This window comes from Cherax quadricarinatus, chromosome 19, assembly GCF_038502225.1.
Source record: "Cherax quadricarinatus isolate ZL_2023a chromosome 19, ASM3850222v1, whole genome shotgun sequence".
Classification (NCBI taxonomy): domain Eukaryota; kingdom Metazoa; phylum Arthropoda; class Malacostraca; order Decapoda; family Parastacidae; genus Cherax; species Cherax quadricarinatus.
This window is the reverse complement of record NC_091310.1, coordinates 26,983,220-27,002,626: the sequence shown is the minus strand read 5'-3', so window position 1 is coordinate 27,002,626 and position 19,407 is coordinate 26,983,220. Positions and strand designations below refer to the sequence as shown.

The window sequence follows — 19,407 nt, the reverse complement described above, 5'->3', positions numbered from 1 at the left end:
GCAGGGGTAGAGGGTAGCTAGAGATTAAGGTGGAAAGGGCTGAGCAGAGTGCCACAGACATCATCATCAGAGTTTGTGTAGTAAATCAGTTGCTGTCAAAAAGGCAATGAGAGAGTCTGGATTAAAGGAGGGTCCGTCGCCAAGAAGGGAAGGTAAGGAAAGGGCAGCAGAGTGGAGATGACGTTGAAGGTAAATTCTGCGTGCTCATTGATAGAGTGGGCAGTCCAACAGAATGTGGCTAATAGATACTGGAACTTGACAATTCTAACAGAGAGGAACAAGGCGCCTCTCCATGAGATACCCATGAGTAAGACGAGTGTGACCGATGCGAAGACGGGAGAGAGTAGTCTCCCAACCTCGACACCGATGACAAGAAGATGGCCAGAAACCTATACTCGGCTTAGCAGAATGAAGTTTGTTATGGAGCAGATCCGACTAACGTTGTTGCCAATGGGTGCCAAGTTAGGTAGCAATTACAGCAAAATAGTCTGTGAATGGAACACCTCTATATGAAACTGGGAGGTCATGTACTTCTAACCACACAGCAGTGTCTGCCTGTTCACTTCCCTGGTCCAATGGGAGACTCAGTCTATCACTACCTGAAGGGAGGCCACTACCAGTCGACAGTCAGTGCCCAAGTAAGCTATAGCGAAGTCATCAACATAAAGTGATGACCAAATATGCAAAGGAAGAATGGAAGGTAGGTCATTTATAGCTAAGAGAAAAAATAGTAGTACTGAGGACACAACCTTGTGGGACTCTTTCAGCTTGTACAAAGTTTGAGGAAAGCGAGGCGCCAATATGGATCTGAAAATGTCTATCAGACAAGAAAGCAGCGGTGAAGTTTGGTAGATTACAGCGGAGGCCTAAGGAGTGAGCTTGGGCTAGAATGTTATACCTCCAAGTGGTGTCACATGCCTTCTCTAGATCGAAAAAGACCACTAGGACAGAATGGTTGTTAACAGAGGCATTTCGAAAATATGTATCGAAGTGGAGCAGGGGGTCTAAAGTAGAGCGGCCTTTGCGAAAGCCATATCGGGGAAAGGCTATTGTGTGTCTCTAAGAACCACATCAGACATCTATTCATCAATCGTTCCATCACCGTACAGACCACAATGGTCAGGGCAATGGGACAATAGTGAGAGGTGTCAAGCCCTGAGGCACCAGGTTTGCAAAACGGTAGTACAATAGCTGATTTCCAGTGTTGTAGGAGAACCCCTCGCTCCCAAATTAGATTGAAAAGATGTAAAAGAACAGGAAGGGCCATAGAATGGAGATGGTGAAGCATACTGATGTGGATATCGTCAGGTCCCGCTGCCGACGGCTGGCACATGGAAAGCATGGACTCCAACTCTAGAAGAGTAAAAGGTACGTTATACGGCTCCAATCCACTGGAGGAGAAATCTAAGGGCAATTGCTCTCTGGTAGGTTTAGATGCAAGAAATGATGGACAGAGGTGAAGCCCTCGGGAGATACGGACAAGATAGTTCCCAGTTTCTGTGGCAACTTCTAAAGGTTCTGCGACATCAACTCCAGCAACCCGCAAAACGGGAACTGGGTCCGGAGCGTACTTACCACACAATTTCTGCACCTTTTTCCAAATTACGCACATAGGGGAAGACGAGGTAATGGAAGACACACAGTCTCGCCAACAAGCATGTTTAGCGTCGTGTATGATGCGGCGAGCTGCCCTTGCCTGGCTCAAATCCAACAGACACTCCGCGGTACGGTTATATCAATAATGGCCCCACGCAGCAAGTTTTAAACGCACTGCACAGGCACATGTAGGAGACCACCAAGGTACGCATGTCTGAGAATGCTTACCTGAGGTTTGGGGGATAAAACAAGTCACCGCAGTCAAGACTAAAGTTGAAAATTGGTGCACCAGTTCATCAATAGACGACGAAAGAGGGTCCTTGCAACAGGTGGTAAGATGGGAGTATAATTCCCAATCTGCTCAAGCAAACTGCCAACGAAGGTTACGAAACGGTCGGGTATATGTAGCAGAAGTAAGAAGGATAGGAAAGTGATCACTATCATGTAAATTTGGAAGAACAGACCACATGAAATCAAGTGCAATGGGTGAGGAACAGATGGAAAGATCAATGCAGGAGAGAGACTGAGTGTGAGAGTCAAAATGGGTAGGAGCACCTGTATTTAAAATATGAAGAGGGTGAGAGGTGAGAAGAGTCTCCAACTGATCACCACGAGTCGCAGTGGGACCCTCCCCACAGGTGATGGTGAGCGTTAAAGTCACCCAACACCAAGATGGGCGGCGGTAGAGAAGAAATTAAAACACAATATCAGAGAAACAGAATGCACAGGAGGGAGAAAGATAGTGAGCAAACTGTAAGCCATCTGTGTAAATAAATCAGAGCTGCAGTATAATGCAGCGGGGAATTAATAAAAACTTGTTGATACGGTATATCAATGCGCACAAGCAGAATGCTTTCATTAAAATATTCGTCAGGTAAAGGATCTGAAGAATATAATAGCATGTAGACCGAAATGGGGCGAATGACAGCAGAATGAATTTTGGGTTCTTTCAACCCAACACATACTGGGGACAACTGGGAGAGCAACATTTGGAGTTCTCCCCAATTGCCCCTAATATTCCATTGTAAAAAAGACATTATGTACAGAAATAAAACTGGAAACAATAAGAAACGATAAAACCTATGGGCTATTAAGATTTGTAAAGTCAATGTATGGGGGTAACTGTAAGCGTGTAAGCAAGGAAGAATGTAAATGTTGCAGAGGAATAGAGTGTCGCGAGGGTCGTGAAACAGATGGGGTAGAGGGAGTCCCAGTGTCCATCGGAGGTGTCGTCTCCGCAATATAGCTGGAAATAGCGTCTAATGTCTCAGTCGTTAAGCAAGCCGACGATGCCATGATGTCAGAGACAGGAGAGGCGTTGCAAGGAAAGGTTGGAGGAACTACAGAGGTAACTAAAGAGGTCTGAGGGGGGGCAGGGAGTATGAACCTGGAGAGATGTGTCGGCTGGGGTAGAAGAGGCTTGCAGTGTAACAAGAGAGGAAGGAGGCTCGAGGGTAACTATGAAGGAAGATGGGGGGGGGGGGAACAGAAGAGGGGACTACATGAGGGGGAGGGTGAACCTCTACCTTCGTGTGAGAGCTGGAAAGAGGGTGAGAACGAGGCTCTGAGGCAGGAGATATATTTTGTGCAGGTGGTGGACAAGAAGAAAGTGCAAGTCTGTGAGGTTTCATAGATTGCGTAAATTGAGAAGCAAGCGAGTAAGATGAAGTAGGAGGAGGAAGTGGTGCGGAGGTAGGAGTGTCAGAGGATAAAACTGCAAAAGAATTAGAAACTGGGGCAACCCTGGAAGACACAGACGCAGAGGGATTGAGAGGCGGGAGGACCATCGAGGTTGGAGGTCTTTGGGCTACCCGAGCATACGGGACACGAGAGAGTTTACCTTGAAGGTGGAGCTGAGAGAGCCATAGTGTAAGCGAGGCCCTCACACTCCTTAAGATAACGGATCTCTCGTTCATTACAATAAACCTGGCAACGGTGTGAAAAGGAAGGATGAGGCTCCTTGAAATTAAGACAAGATGGGGAAGACTACATGACATATTGGAATGACCTGCTGCACCACAGACCGGGCATTCCACCGCAGATCTGAAGTGTTTAGCAGGGTGTCCAAAACGCCAGCAGTTACGACACTGTTGGGGAGTGGGAACAACTTGACAGACCTCAAGACGATGGCCCGCAATACAGACAGAAGACAGAAGCTCACGGCAGTTGAAGGTTAAACGAGCGATGTTATTAGGAAAGCACCTCCGCCCATGAGCAGGCAGGATGTACGTATCTATCAAGAGGATAGGGAGGTTCTGAAGGGCTAATTGTTCTAAAATATCGTCACCGCAAGACAAAAAAAATCACTCTGTACAACGGTACACGGCAAGACCACAGTACCACTGCAAGAATTAGGAGTAGAGTGCTTACGAACGGTGACTGGTATGTTATCTATGGAATATGCGGGAGAGGGCATGAGCTTGCTTTGAATTCTGTACTGTTACGACATGCATTCCACTTCAAAGAGCATGAAAAGATGTATTTTGGCCAACATGCCATAAAAGAGCTTTACCAATTCCGTGGTCAGAAAGATAATCAGTTTGAGATGTTGTCTGTAAAGAAAAGAATTTTGTCCATTGTGCACTCGTTAGTCTAATATTCAAAGGTAGCGAGTGTTGTGTAAGTCGTTTTTGAGTGGTCATTGACAAACTGTCGTCAGTAGGTTGTTGTGGATGCTTAGGAGTAGAACTGTGGGCGGTCTGACCCGAGGGAGGCAGGTGATCCGAGAACCATTGCACTGTATTCGGGGAAGCCGGACGCATTGTGAAAGTCGTGCTAGAAGCAGTGGCATGAACTGAAACGGGTGATGCTGCAGCACCTGAAGCAGGTGACGAAGCATCACTGGCAGAAGATACAGGGGCATGAGAAGAGTCGAGAGAATGGTCCGATAACGAAGCTGGGTTAGAACAGGGTGTGGAAGCCGAATGGGACCTGGGAGGACGAAGGGTTACACTAGGTGAAGATTCCATAATAATAGGTACATCTTCCATGATATCTCCTTTCTTATTTTAAGAAAAAAGAAAGAAAAAAAAAGAGGGACAGCAGAGGGACAGTCGCTAGGAGGTTAGGAGGTATGGAGGGACCGAAAGCTCCTCCCCTCATCTGAGAGGGCCTCAAGCCCAATGGCAGTGAAGATGCAGTGTGGAACCCGTGCCATACCCTACCCTTCACACCAGTAAACCAGCGCTCCGGGATAGCAGCCTCACATCTACCGAGCTACCTCAGCGGACAAAAGAAAGGATGGTCGGAAACCCCCACAAAGCATACCTCCTTCAGCTGCCACCCCTCCAGAACCGACAGGCAGCGTCCGGAGATACATCCATCATCTGAAGGGCACCCTGCCCATGACCTGGAAACCGGGAAGGGAGTAGGGCATCCTCAGACAATTCAGATTCCATGGCAAACCACACCACCCCTGAGGGATCTCATGGAGGGGGATGAACCCCAGCACGTCACCCCTCACCTAGAAACCACAATGCCACAGGGAAGGATCCCAGAGGCTACAAACAAGACGGGGAAAAGGGGAGGGGTGGGAGAGGGAAGGGGAGGGGAAAAGGGAGGGTATGGGGAGGAAGGGATACAGAAGGGGGGACTGAGGGGTAATTAGGTTCAGTCGGAGGAAGAAGACCAAGAGGTCCAATTTCTCAGACCGATAGCCTCTTTACCATGACAAGGAGCCCCCCTTAAAGAGGAAAAGCAAATGTAATATAGGAGAGGCCTGGGGATGCAACTAATGAACACAGGAAATATTGTTCAAGTGGCAGGAATGTCTACATTGTTTATTCTAGGCCCTATTTTTAAATTGGCAATTTTTTTAATTTTGTGCGAAATTGGCAAAATTATTAATTTCTGATTACTTCAGTGGGTAATTAAATTACAAATGGATGGTTTCTTGTGCTCATCCAACAGAATGGAAGGCATACTTGTGAAAAAGGTAAGAGTTTGATCGATTGGAACAATGGAATTGACTGGGCTGCAGGGGTGTTGACCCCCGAAACCCCCTCCAGGTATACAGGTAAAATAGGACTCAAATTGGGCGACATTACTGGTCGGTAAATTTCGCTGAGACTGCTAACTCTGTGAAAGTGTAATTTCGCAAACTTTCCATAAAATTTTGCACTTTTGGTGTCACTACCTCGGAAAAAGTTTATCATTTCATTTGAGGGGGGAGCGATGTTTCTGGACCCTGAGAACAAGTTTCAGATTGGGGTTCTGGACCCTGAAAGGATTAATCCTGTTCCATTACTAACTACATGAATGTGGCTTAAATCTTCAAGTCAGATTAAAACATCATCGTAAGCTCCTCTCTCCTATGTGCAGGGAGTTATTTGTGCATTGTTCCAGTCATGGTATTTTGCCCTTTTGTTCTTTATCTTCAAGGTAGGTCCATGCTGTCGTAGAGAAAAAATATTGCAATAACTACAAGAGTTAGAACTTCAGTAATCCTTTTAAAAACTTTCTAATAAAAAATCCTTTATGTGGTGAGGTCTTGTATGTTGGTGTGTATCAAGAGCTGTAGCAAAGTTCCCTTCATGCATGTCCAGAATAACTGACTATGTAGGCACTGTTATACCCAACCCTAGCTCTTCCCAGGAAATGCAACTGTGGCCCAGGCCCAGTATGTATTATATTCCTTTCCTGCAGTGGTGTTATTTCTGCTAGAAGTTAGGGTATGTTGGTCAGAACTATCTACTGTGCTGGTGATAGTATTTTATTTGCCTAAATAATATTTCCTCATACAAGTTTTAGTTGTATGATAACCTACTCCATGACTACACAACCAATGGCACGCCATACAAAAAAAATTACCACACGTGTCTTACTTTTCATTGTAGAACCTTCCATACAGTCTTCAGAGTACTGATCCCAGTACTCGGATAAGGATGAAATATTATGCTACTCTACTCCTGGACACACAGGTAAAATGTGATAGCAGTAGGGTTAAATTATTTTTTAGTGTAAATGCATTTCCCATTTAATGATGCAATTATTAACACTGATAAAAGTAACAGACTACATTAGAAAAACAATATTCTAGCATTATGTGGAACAAAGCTAAAAGGATTGGGAGAATTTCAATGGCAAGAATAAACTGAATCAGATCAAGCGTATCCAAAAGAATTAAAGCTGAAGAAGCGGTAATCTAGTAGCAATATTATATAGTCAATAATGGAAAGAAAAGAGGGGGGTACAGTGAAAAAAAAAAATTATGCGGATAAGCAAGGTAGAATGTAAGAAGTGGGATATGGTAAGAGCTTATGCACTCGAGGGTGAGAGGTATGTTGAGATTTTGAGAGATGTTAGGTGAATAGTTAGAAAATCTTGAGCAAGTGAGAGAATAAGTGTTGCAAGGGTCCTTAATGTTATAGTGAGAAAGACTGATGTAGATAAGTTTAGAGCAATAGGGGTAAACAATAATGAGGGGAGGTCCGTGTTTGAATTATGAATACAAAAGTGTTTGGTAATAGATAATACAGTGGACCCCCGCCTTACGATATTAATCCGTTCCTGAGAGCTCACCGTGAGCCGAAATTATTGCAAGGCGAATTAATTTTCCCCATAAGAAATAATAGAAATCAAATTAATCCATGCAAGACACCCCAAAAGTCTGAAAAAAAAAAGAAATTTACCACATGAAATATTAATTTTAACACACACAAACTTAAGAAGACATGCACAATTAATACTCTACTAAGAATAGAATACATGACACTTACCTTTATTGAAGATCTGGTGATGATTGATGGGATGGGAGGAGGGGAGTGTGTAGAAGTTGTTATTATTTAGAAGGGGAATCCCCTTCCATTAGGACTTGAGGTATCAAGTCCTTTTCAAGGGTTACTTCCCTTCTTCTTTTAATGCCACTAGGACCAGCCTGAGAGTCACTGGACCTCTGTCACACAACAAATCTGACCATAGAGGTCTGTACCTCCCGTTCCTTTAAGATTTGCCTAAAATGGGCCACACGTTGTCATTGTAATAGTCACCAGAACGGCTTGCAATAGCTGTTTTAGGGTGATTTTCATCCATAAAGATTTGCACTTCAACCCACTTTGCACACATTTCCTTACTCTTTGAAGTAGGCACAATGGATTTCACAAATGGCATAGGCTTCTCAGGGTTAGCCCCAAACCCTTCAAAATCTTTCTTAATTTCCATACTAATTCTCACCCTTTTTACCACAGGGTTGGCACTAGAAGCTTTCTTGGGGCCCATGGTGACTTATTTTGCAGTTACAAGCACAAAAAACACTGGGATAAGGTGAAATGTACTGAATGTATGCATGGATGCGACTGCACTGGCTGGCTTGTAAACATTGGCGCTGAGGCCACAAGTGGGATGCGTCCCAGACGAATCATGTGAGGCGAGTTTTTTTATCATAAGGCAAGGCAAAATTTTTGCATTCAAATGCTTCGTATGGCAGATTTAACGTAACGCGATGCGTTCATAAGGCGGGGGTCTACTGTACTTTGAGAAAAAGAAGATAAATACACAAGAAATGATATTGGGTACAATAATAGCAGTTCATTGGGCACCATGTAATAGTAGATAAAAGGTTAATTAAAACATAGCCTTATGTGTACACTGTATTTTTAGAATTTAGAGAACAACATTTTTTTATTAACACGATGGCCGTCTCCCATTAATGCAGGGTGACCAGAAAAAGAAACACTTCATCATTCACACTATCACTGTCTTGCCAGAGGCACGCAGATATGACAGGTTCGATGTCTCTAAACAGCATATACAGTGGACCCACAGTTATCGGCCATTCCAGATATCGGCCAATTCGGTTTTCGCCCGCTTTTTTTGGCCAAAATTCTATCCCGGTTATCGGCCATTATTTTGGAGATCGGCCATATCGGATGCATAATTAATGTGCTCGAGAGAGATTTATTACATGTCTGATAGGGCCGATCTCCGAAATAATGACCAATAACTGGGATAGAATTTATTTTGAATGTCTTATTTTGGGTTAATATAGACATTTTCATTAATCCACCTATGATATTTTCTTCAAAATTATATAAGAAACATGTTACATAGCATTTAAACATAGCATAAAAACATGCAATGTTTACATGTTATCGAGTGGAGTCGTGTAGAGGGTAAACATTACGTTTTCTCTGATTCAGCATTAGAGAAAACTGTGAATCTGGCGTCTCGCCCAGTAACCCCCCTTCATATGCGTTTGTTTACAATTCTTTGCATGAATTATTCATTACTTCTCCCTTTGTTTATGATGGCATCTAAACGAATAAACTCAGTGAACATGGTAATAATATGGCTGTGTGCTGTAGCCCAGGGGGGCTACACTATACAGAGAGAAGAGGGAGTTGGGGATTCTGAACTCCCTCTCCCCTCCTGCCTTCTTCAATATGCCAACAAGAGTCTTCAATAAAGGTATGTAATGTTCATTTATCATTAAAATTTATTTCTCATTGTTTTCTGTATGTAAAACTATAGTTAATCTTTAAAAATGTATTTTTTGTTAATATTTTTGGGTGTGTGAAATAGATTAATTTGATTTACATTAATTCTTATGAGAAATATTATTTTGGTTTTCAGTCTTTTCAGATTTAGGCCTACCTCCTGGAATGGATTACGGCCGATAGCCGAGGGCCCACTGTATCCCAAACCCCCTCCTTTTGAGTGCGGGCACTGTACTTCCCATCTCCAGGACTCAAGTCTGGCTAACTGGTTTCCCTGAATCCCTTCACAAAATATTATCCTGCTCACACTCCATTATTATTATAACCAAAACTAAGTGCTAAACCCACAAGGGTCATAAAGATGCCCACACTACAACAGCTTGTTAAGTCCCAAAAACTATTTGTCTCTACTCACTCCTATCTAACATGATCACACATGCTGGCTGTACATCCAAGCCCCTTGCACACAAAACCTCCTTCCCTCCAACCTTTCCTAGGATGACCCCTACACCACTTCCTTGCACTATAGATTTATGCACCCTCCAAGTCATCCGATTTTGCTCCATCATCTCTCAATGACCAAACCACTTCAACAACCCCTCCTCAGCCCTTTGAATAATACTTCTAGTAACTCCACACCTCCTCCTAATTTCCACACTACAAGTTCTCTGCATAATATTTACACCAAACATTACCCTTAATCCTTAAACTGTCCAAATGTAAATCTATGTTTTTTCAACATTTGAAAGTATGCAAAAAAATGTAGATCATCTTTTCTTTTTTTTACATTTGAAAACGTGTAAATAAAACTTCGACCTACTTTTTTTTTTGTTATATTTGAAAATATGTAAAAAAACGTAGATCTACTTTTGGAGCACTACGCATGTGAACGTAAATTTGTTTGGACAGTTTAAGGGTTAAATACAATGTCTTCACTGCCTCCAGCCTCCTCCTCCTCACTGCAACATTCACAACCATATAAGTGTGCTGGTGCCACTGTACTCTCACACATTCCTTTCTTTGCTTCCATGGATAACATTCTTTCTCTCCACTGATACCTCAATGCACCAACCACCTTCTTCCCTTCATTATTTCTATGGTTTACCTCATCCTTCATATACTCATCAGCCAACGTGTCCACTCCCAAATATCTGAACACATTCACTTCTTCCATACTCCCCTCCCTCCACTCTGATATTCAATTTTTCCTTACTTACCTAACTTGTTTGACATCCTCATCGTCTTACTCTTATCTTTGTTCACTTTCAACTTCCTTCCTTTACACACCCTCCCAAACTTGTCCACTAACCTTTACAACTTCTCTTCAGAATCTCCCAAAGCACAGTATCATCTGCAAAAAGTAACTGTGTCAACTTCTATTTTGTATTTGACTCTGCATAATTTAATCCCACTCCTCTCCCCAACACCCTAGCATTTACTTCTTTTATAATCCCATCTATAAATATGTTAGCAACCATGGTAACATCACGCATCATTGTCTAAGGCCTACTCTTACTGGGAAGTACTCTCCCTCTCTCCTACACACCTTAACTTGAGCCTCACTATCCTCAAAAAAATTCTTCACAGCATTTAGTAACTTGCTACCTATTCCATAGACTTGCAACATCTGCCTATCCACCCTATCATATGCCTTTTCTAAATTCATAAAAGCAACGAAAACTTCCCTACCTTTATCTAAACACTGTTCACTTATATACTTCAATGCAAATATGGCCTACACATCCCCTACCCATTCCAAAGCTTCCTTGTTCATCTGTTATCTGCTCTCCATCTTAACCCTAATTCTTTCAATGATAACCCTACCATACACTTTACCTGGTATACTCAGTAGGCTTATTTCCCTATATTTTTTACACTCTTTAGTCCCCTTTCCCTATATATATAAAGGAATTATGCTTGCTCTCTGCCAGTCCCTAGGTACCTTCCCCTCTTTCATACATTTACTGAACAAAAGTGCCAACCACTCCAAACTATATCCCCACCTGCTTTTAACACTTCTGTCATGATCCAATGAATTCCAGCTGCTTTACCCCCCTTTTGTTCTACCCAATGCCTCATGCCCCTTCCCCACATCCACATCTGGCTCTCCTTCACTCCTATAAGATGTTATACCTCCCTGGCCAACACATGAAATCACTGTCTCCCTCTCTTCATAAACATTTAATAGTTTCCTCAAAATATTCCCATTTCCCCAATGCCTCCAATTTCCCTTCTACTAACATCCCAATTCTGTCAAATCCATTTGTTCCATATGTTAAATTTTTAGTGGCATCTACAATAAAAGCAAGAGGTAAATGGAGTATAAAAATGATCACATCAGTGGGCAAGAGAGTAGTGAGAGTGAGTGAAGTAAAAGAGACAGTTAGGGAATGATATAAGCAACTATTGAAGACAGATGAGTAGACATTCCATAACAATGGCCCAAGTACACTTCTCAGTGGAACAATGCCACCAAAAGTGTGTCTTGTTGATTATACCACTGAGAAATGCTCTTGATCATCTTGGAAGGTAATGACTAAGGAAGCATAGCTCAGAGCCAGAGAGGCCTAGTGCTTGTAGTTTTTCCAAGACTCCCTGTTGTCATGCTTTGTTGAAACCATCAGCTATACCTTTGATGAGTTTCAAGAGTCTTTCTACCCCCAGAGCTCAGCATGGGCCAGGCTCATCTGGTGATAGCCTGGTCAGCTAGGCTGTTGCTGCTGGAGGCCTGCTGCTCCACATATCCATCACAGCCTGGTTGATTTGCACCTGAAGATACTTGTCCAGTTTCCTCTTGAAGACTTCTACACTTGTTCCAGCAGTGTTTCTGATATCTTCTGGTAAGAGGTTGAATAATCTGGGCCCATGGATGTTGATACAGTGTTCCCTTATTGTGTCTACTGCACCCCTGCTTTTTACTGGGGTTTTACTAAAACCTGTTCTTTTTGCAGATGACTACTTATATCTTCTCTCACCCAAAATAACCATACTTGGAAATAATGTAAATTATGAGCTACTAATAATATCCACTTGGATGATGACCAACACTCTTACTCTTAATATCGACCAAAACGCAGATGTGATTTACACAGATTTTGCAAGGGCATTTGACAAATGCGATCATGGAGTGATAGCGCACAAAATGAAGGCCATGGGCATTATGGGGATGGTAGGCAGATGGATTTTCGGGTTCCTAACACAGAACACAAATAGTAGTAGTGAACAGGGCAAGATCCAGCACCAGCGAGGTCAAAAGCTCAGTGCCCAAAGGCACTGTCCTGGCACCTCTGCTGTTTCTCATTCTCATAGCAGACATAGACAAAAACACCTGACACACTTTTGTATCATCATTTGCAGATGACACCAAAATAAGCATGAAAGTCAGTACGGTAGAGGACACTGAAAAAATACAGAAAGATATAAACAAGAATATTGCTCAGTGCTGACGGCCCCGTTCAGAGCAGGAGAAATATTGGAGCTGGAACAAATACAGAGATCGTTTACGGCACCTAAACTACTGGGAATGCCTGCAAGTCTTGAACATATATTCATTGGAGAGGAGAGATACATGATAATATATACCTGGAAAATACTAGAGGGCCTGGTCCCAAATCTGCACACTGCCATTACAACATATATGTAACTAGAGTGAGAGATATGGGAGGAAGTGTAAAATAAACCCAGTGAGGAGCAGGGGTACAGTGGGGACAATAAGGGAACACTGTATCAATATATGTGGTCCCAGACTATTCAACATTTTACCAGAAGATATCAGAAACACGGCTGAAACAAGTGTAGAAGCCTTCAAGAGGAAACTGGACAAGTATAAACCATACCCCGGCCGGGATTGAACCCGCGGTCAGAGAGTCTCAATCGTGTCATTACGATTTCGTGAGTCATCTGGACAAGTATCTTCACCAGGTGCCAGATCAACCAGGCTGTGATGGATATGTGGGGCAGTGGGCCTCCAGCAGCAACAGCCTGGCTGACCAGGCAAGCACCAGATGAGCCTGGCCCATGGCTGGGCTCAGAGAGTAGATTAACTCTGGAAACTATTGTTCAAAGGTATATTATTTGGAAACAGAGCTACAAATATTCAGCTAAACATATCAATAAATGGTTCCCCCATTTCAAGACACACTGAAGGAAAATTTCTAGGGCTCCACATTGACAGCTGTCTTAAATTTCAGACCCACATACACCATATGTACAAAAAAATCTCCAAAACAGTAGGCATCCTCTCTAAGATACGGTACTATGTACCCCAAATGGCACTTCTTGCTCTTTACCACTCTCTTATCTACTCTCACCTCAGCTATGGTATTTGTGCATGGGGCTCAACCACAGCAAATCACCCTAACCCTTTCAGGGTCCGTCCTGTAAATCTACGGCTTTGAAGCCAGGGTCCAAGCCGTAGATCTACGCCACGAGCTTAGCTCACTTAGATAAGATGTGAGTGGTAAATTTGGGCCTAGATATGAGAGAATACATCTATGTGGTAAGTGTGCACCACATAAAACAAATCCTGCAGCATGCAGTGCACAATGAGAGAAAAAAAACTGTGACCATAAATTTGGATTAGAACAGCAACTCTGCGGTGCTTTTTCGTATGTTTTTTACAGTTGTATTTGCAACTTCTTGGTCTCATTTGATAGAATGGAAAACATGTTACAGAAATAGAGATGATTCTGATTGGTTTTAGTACTGAAAATGGCTTTAAACTGAGCTCAAAGTAATGGAAATGTTAAATATTTGCCAATGTTCAAGAGTAAACATATGACATCATGTGTCTAATACACGTCAGCTGGTGGGTCTAATAGACGTTCACGAATGTTGTGATATTATTTATACAATTATTACAGTATTGCGTAACAGTAAATCTTCCATTATTTGGTGTGAATAAAAATTAATTATGTAAATCAAAATCAAAATGGAATTCATTTGTAAACCCTGAAAATGTAACTAATGAACAAAGAAAGTGTTAGTTTAGTGCCAGGAATGCCTGCATTGTTTATTCTGGACCCTATTTTGAAACTGGAATATTTTGAACTGCGTGTTAAATTGGCCAAATTACGAATTTTCGATCACTTTACTGGGCGATTTCTTGTGCTCAATTGATAAAATAGAAGTAGTACTAGCAAAATAGCTAAGAATTTGGTCAACAGGAATAATGTCATTGGCCTAAAATGGGAGTCAAAGTTGGCACAACCGCCAATGAATAAAGCTTACGCATCAAAATTCACAAGAGTGTAATTTCGTCAATTTTCCATCAAATTTCATACTTTTTGTTTCATTACCTTCAGAAAAAGATAGTAAAAAAAAAAAAAAAAAAAAAAAAAAAAAAAGGTAGGTAGTAGGTTGGTAGACAGCAACCACCCGGGGGGGGGGTACTACTACCATCCTGCCAAGCGAGTGTGAAACGAAAGCCTGTAATTGATGGTAGTATTGCTGGTGTCTTTTGTCTGTCTCATCAATATGCACGATTACAGGTACGTCTTGTTACTTCTACTTACACTTAGGTCACACTACACATACATGTACATGTTTATTTATACACACTCACCTGAGTTTTCTTTGATTTTATCTCAATAGTTCTTGGTCTTATTACTTTTCCTTTTATATCCATGGGGAAGTGGAATAAGAATCTTTTCTCCGTAAGCCATGCGTGTTGTAAAAGTCAACTAAAATGCCGGGAACAATGGGCTAGTAACCCCTTTTCCTGTAATAATTACTAAAAAGAACATGAAGAAAATTGTCAAAGTGGGAAGTCTGAATGTGCGTGGATGTTGTGCAAATGATAAGAAAGAGATGATTGTGGATGTTATGAATGAGAAGAAGCTGGATGTCCTGGCTTTAAGTGAAACAAAGTTGAAGGAGGTGGGAGTTTCAGTGGAGAGCAATAAATGGGATTAGGTCAGGGGTTTCAAATAGAGTTAGAGCTGAAGAAGGAGTAGCAATAATGTTGAAGGATAAGTTATGGCAGGAAAAGAGGGACTATAAATGTATTAATTCAAGGATTATGTGGAGTAAAATAAAGGTTGGATGTGAAAAGTGGGTTATAGCAAGCATATATGCACCTGGAGAAGAGATAAGTGTAGAGGAGAGAGATTTTGGGAAATGTTGAGTGAATGAGTGGGGAGTTTTGAACTAAGTGTGAGAGTAATGGTGGATGGGGATTTCAATGCTAAAGTGGGTAAAAATGTTGTGGAGTAGTAGGTAAATTTGGGGTGCCAGGGGTAAATGAAAATGGGGAGCCTTAAATTGAGCTATGTGTAGAAAGAGGTTTAGTAATAAGTAATACATATTTTATGAAGAAGAGGATAAATAAATATACAAGGTATGATATAGCACGTAATGAAAGTAGTTTGTTAGATTATGTATTGGTGTATAAAAGGTTGATGGGTAGGCTCCAGGACGTACACGTTTATAGAGGGGCAACTGATATATCAGATCATTATTTAGTTGTAGCTACAGTTAGAGTACGAGGTAGATGGGAAAAGAGGAAAATGGCAGCAACAAGCAAGAGGGAGGTGAAAGTGTATAAACTAAGGGAGGAGGAAGTTCGGGTGAGATATAAGCAACTATTGGCAGAAAGGTGGGCTGGTGCAAGTATGAGTAGTGGGGGGTTGAAGAGGGTTGGAATGGTTTTAAAAATGCAGTATTAGAATGTGGGGCAGAAGTTTGAGGTTATAGGAGGGTGGGTGCAGGAGGAAAGAGGAGTGATTGGTGGAATGATGAAGTAAAGGGTGTGATGAAAGAGAAAGTTAGCTTATGAGAGGTTATTACAAAGCAGAAGTGTTATAAGAAGAGTAGAGTATATGGAGAGTAAAAGAAAGGTGAAGAGAGTGGCGAGAGAGTGCAAAAGGAGAGCAGATGATAAAGTGGGAGAGGCACTGTCAAGAAATTTTAATGAAAATAAGAAAAAATTTTGGAATGAGTTAAACAAGTTAAGAAAGCCTAGAGAAAGTATGGATTTGTCAGTTAACCCCTTCAGGGTCCAAGGCCAAAATCTGAAGTGGTGCTCCAGTGTCCAAGAAATTTTGAAAAAAAAAAAAAAAAAAAAATTATTTTTTCTTACAGAATTAAACAGCAAATTTTTGTGAAGGGAATAAGACAAAAAAAAAATTTCTGATCAGTACTTACCGAGATACAGTGCCAAGAAGTTTGTCAAAAATGATGTGGTGGCGGCAACATAGACGAATTCCACATACGCACATTACATTATTTTGCGGTTTTTATTGTTTCTTTTCTTTTCCATTTTTTTTCTATTCCTACTAACATTTGGGGCCTGAGAGACCAATACTGTATATAATGTATATATATAAACTCACTGTATTGAACACAATAACCGCACTACAGTTATTATCATATTATTGTTTACCACTGTTGTTTATTACAATAAACATGCACAAATCTTGTATAATACTAATGTTCTATCATATATTTACATATTTACAATCACTGGACATGGTTTTAGAACTGCTGGAGCTTGTGGAACTCCTTGAAACAAGGCACCATGCACAGAGGCACCTTACATTCCTCACACATAAACCGAGTGTCTTTGAGTCTTTGTTGCCGTCGTTTTGTTTGTGCACAGACGATGCATCTCTTCTGAGCAAATTTCTTCTGAGTTGAAGGAAGTTGTATTATGAAATGATCACCTTCCCTCCTCAAACGCTTGGGTATATCCTGAGGAATTCGAGGACCGTGTTGTATAGCAGGTGTTCTTACCTGGTACTTCATTATGAGTTGTCTGACAACAGACAAACAAAATTCACCATACGGTGGTCTGTTGCCAGTCTTTATTTGGTACATATTATATGCATTGAGCATTGAAATGTCCATGAGATGGAAGAAAAGTTTCATGTACCACTTGTAACTCTTACGAACACAGTCAACAAAACCAATCTGCATGTCACATTTGTCAACCAAGCGCATGTTTTGTGTATAATCAATCACTGTCACTGGTTTTCGAATACGTTCATTAGTCACTCGATCAACTTTGCCACTGTCTTGCATTTCATTACAGTGAATGGTTGTCAACAATGTGACATCTCGTTTGTCATGCCACCGTAATGCCATGATGTCATTGGCAGTAAACACCTGCACGTCATCACCACGAGCACCTGCGTTGAGCCTGGGCATATGTTTACGATTAGAACGCACTGTGCCACACACATCTGTCTTGTTCACTCGCATGAAATCACTGAATAATGGGCTTGTGTACCAGTTATCGGTATATAATGTATGCCCCTTACCAAGATAAGGTGCCATCATGTTTCTCACTACGTCACCTGAGATACCCAATAACATCTTGGTATCTTTCAATGTTTTACTACCCGTGTATACAACAATATCCAACACCAGGCCACTGTCACAATCACAGAGTACAAACAGTTTTATACCAAAGCGTTTCCTCTTGCTCGGTATATACTGCTTGAATGACAGTCTTCCTTTGAACAAAATCAAAGACTCGTCAATTTCAAGATTCTTGAATGGATAAAAGTATATGCTGAACTTTTGTTTGAGATACATGAAAACATTTCTAATCTTGTATAACCTGTCACTTCTGTCAGGCCTGGTTTTGTCAGAGAAGTGCAACATACGTAAGAGTAAGATAAACCTGTTCACTGGTATGATTTCACTGAAGACCGGGGTAGAAATTAGCCGATCTGTGGACCAGTATGCTTTTATATTATGCTTATAGACGCGAGGCATAAGCATTATTGATGCAAAAAGCAAATACATTTCTGCAACAGTCATCTCTTTCCACCTGTGTAGTCTTGACTGTGGTGATAAGATCGTATTTGCCATGGTGTACTCAAAATACTTATTACTTTCCCTGACAATAATTTCCATCAATGGCTGGTCAAAGAATAATTCAAAGAATTCCAGTTCATTGGCCATGGTTCCAAGGGGACAAGTAGGTAGAATTCCACTTTGAGAGTCATCAAAGTGGTGAGGCTTGGGAACAAAATTGGGATTGTGCTGCCAATCCCACATACGGTTTGCTGGTGGATACTGGACATCATAGGCTGGTTGTGCGGGTGGTTGTGGTTGTGGTGGGCTGGTGGCTGGCGCTCCTCTTTGTCCTTGAACTGATGAGTCAGCAGCGTGGGTCCCAGCGTGGCCTGGTGAGTCACGCATGGCGGTGCCACTACCATCACCACTAACACCATCCACTGATGCCTGTGATCTATCCATGCCAAGGGTAGCCACATCATCCTCACTATCACTACCTAAAACTGGTGTAGGGCCACGAGATGTACTCCGGGATGTACTTCGTCCCCTGGGCACAGCATAGGGTACACTACCCGAGCGCATGCGGCGGCAAACATACCGACGCTTCACTGGTGAATATGATTCCTCACTATCACTACTCGAATGATCGTCGAGCGCAATAAAATCACAATCCACGTCACTATCATCATCATTACTGAAGTCAGAGGCCTGGCCACGCGAAAATATTAGTTTTCTCTTGCGTTGAGGAACAACCGACCGTGAGTCACGAGTGCCCACACCAGAGGTAGAAGGTTGAGGATCGTCAGGGTTTTCTGCACTATTATCGATATCCTGGTCATTCTTTTCGGTCACTAACTGATCAAAGCCGTAGAATTCGTCTTCATTTCCACTTCCATCAGTGTCAGAACTATCAGATAGGAAGAGGAGAGTCCCAATTTTCCGGGGAGTGAGAGCTGACTTGCGATGAGGCATGGTGAACAAGGGTAACTGAGCCGGCATTCCCACAATGCTATGTGGGCGCCTAGATTTTTTGTTTATGGTGCACACCCACCACGCAGACCCGTTCTCTCACATGTAGGCCTATGAGCGTTTTTGCGCTAAATTTGACGGCGCTAGAATTTTGCCATAGATCTACAGTTTGGACACAACGTGAAGCCGTAGATCTACGGGACGGACCCTGAAAGGGTTAAAAACAGAGTAGGGGAGCTAGTAGATGGGAAGATGGAGGTTTTGGGTAGATGGCGAGAATATTTTGAGGAACTTTTAAATGTCAACAAAGAAATGGAAGCGGTAATTTCATGCACTGGCCTGGGAGGTATATCATCTTTTAGGAGTGAAGACGAGCAGGATGTGAGTGTGGGGGAGGTGCGTTACACAGAATGAAAGGGGTAAAGCAGCTGGAACTGACGGGATCATGACAGAAATGATAAAAGCAGTGGGGGGGGGATACAGTGTTGGAGTGGTTGGTATTTTTGTTTAAAAAATGTATGAATGAGGGGAAGGTACCTAGGGATTGGCAGAAAGCATGTATAGTCCCTTTATATAAAGGGACAGGGGACAAAAGAGACTGTAAAAATTATAGAGGAATAAGTTTACTGAGTATACTAGGAAAAGTGTGCTATTAGGGTTATAAATG

General features: G+C 42.0%; 1 protein-coding gene across 3 annotated transcripts in view; it reads right to left on the bottom strand.

Moving 5' to 3' along the window:
* Positions 1-19,407, bottom strand: part of LOC128688283 (uncharacterized bromodomain-containing protein 10) — a 311,849-nt gene that overhangs the window by 72,207 nt on the left and 220,235 nt on the right. The gene's annotated exons all lie outside the window — the stretch shown is intronic.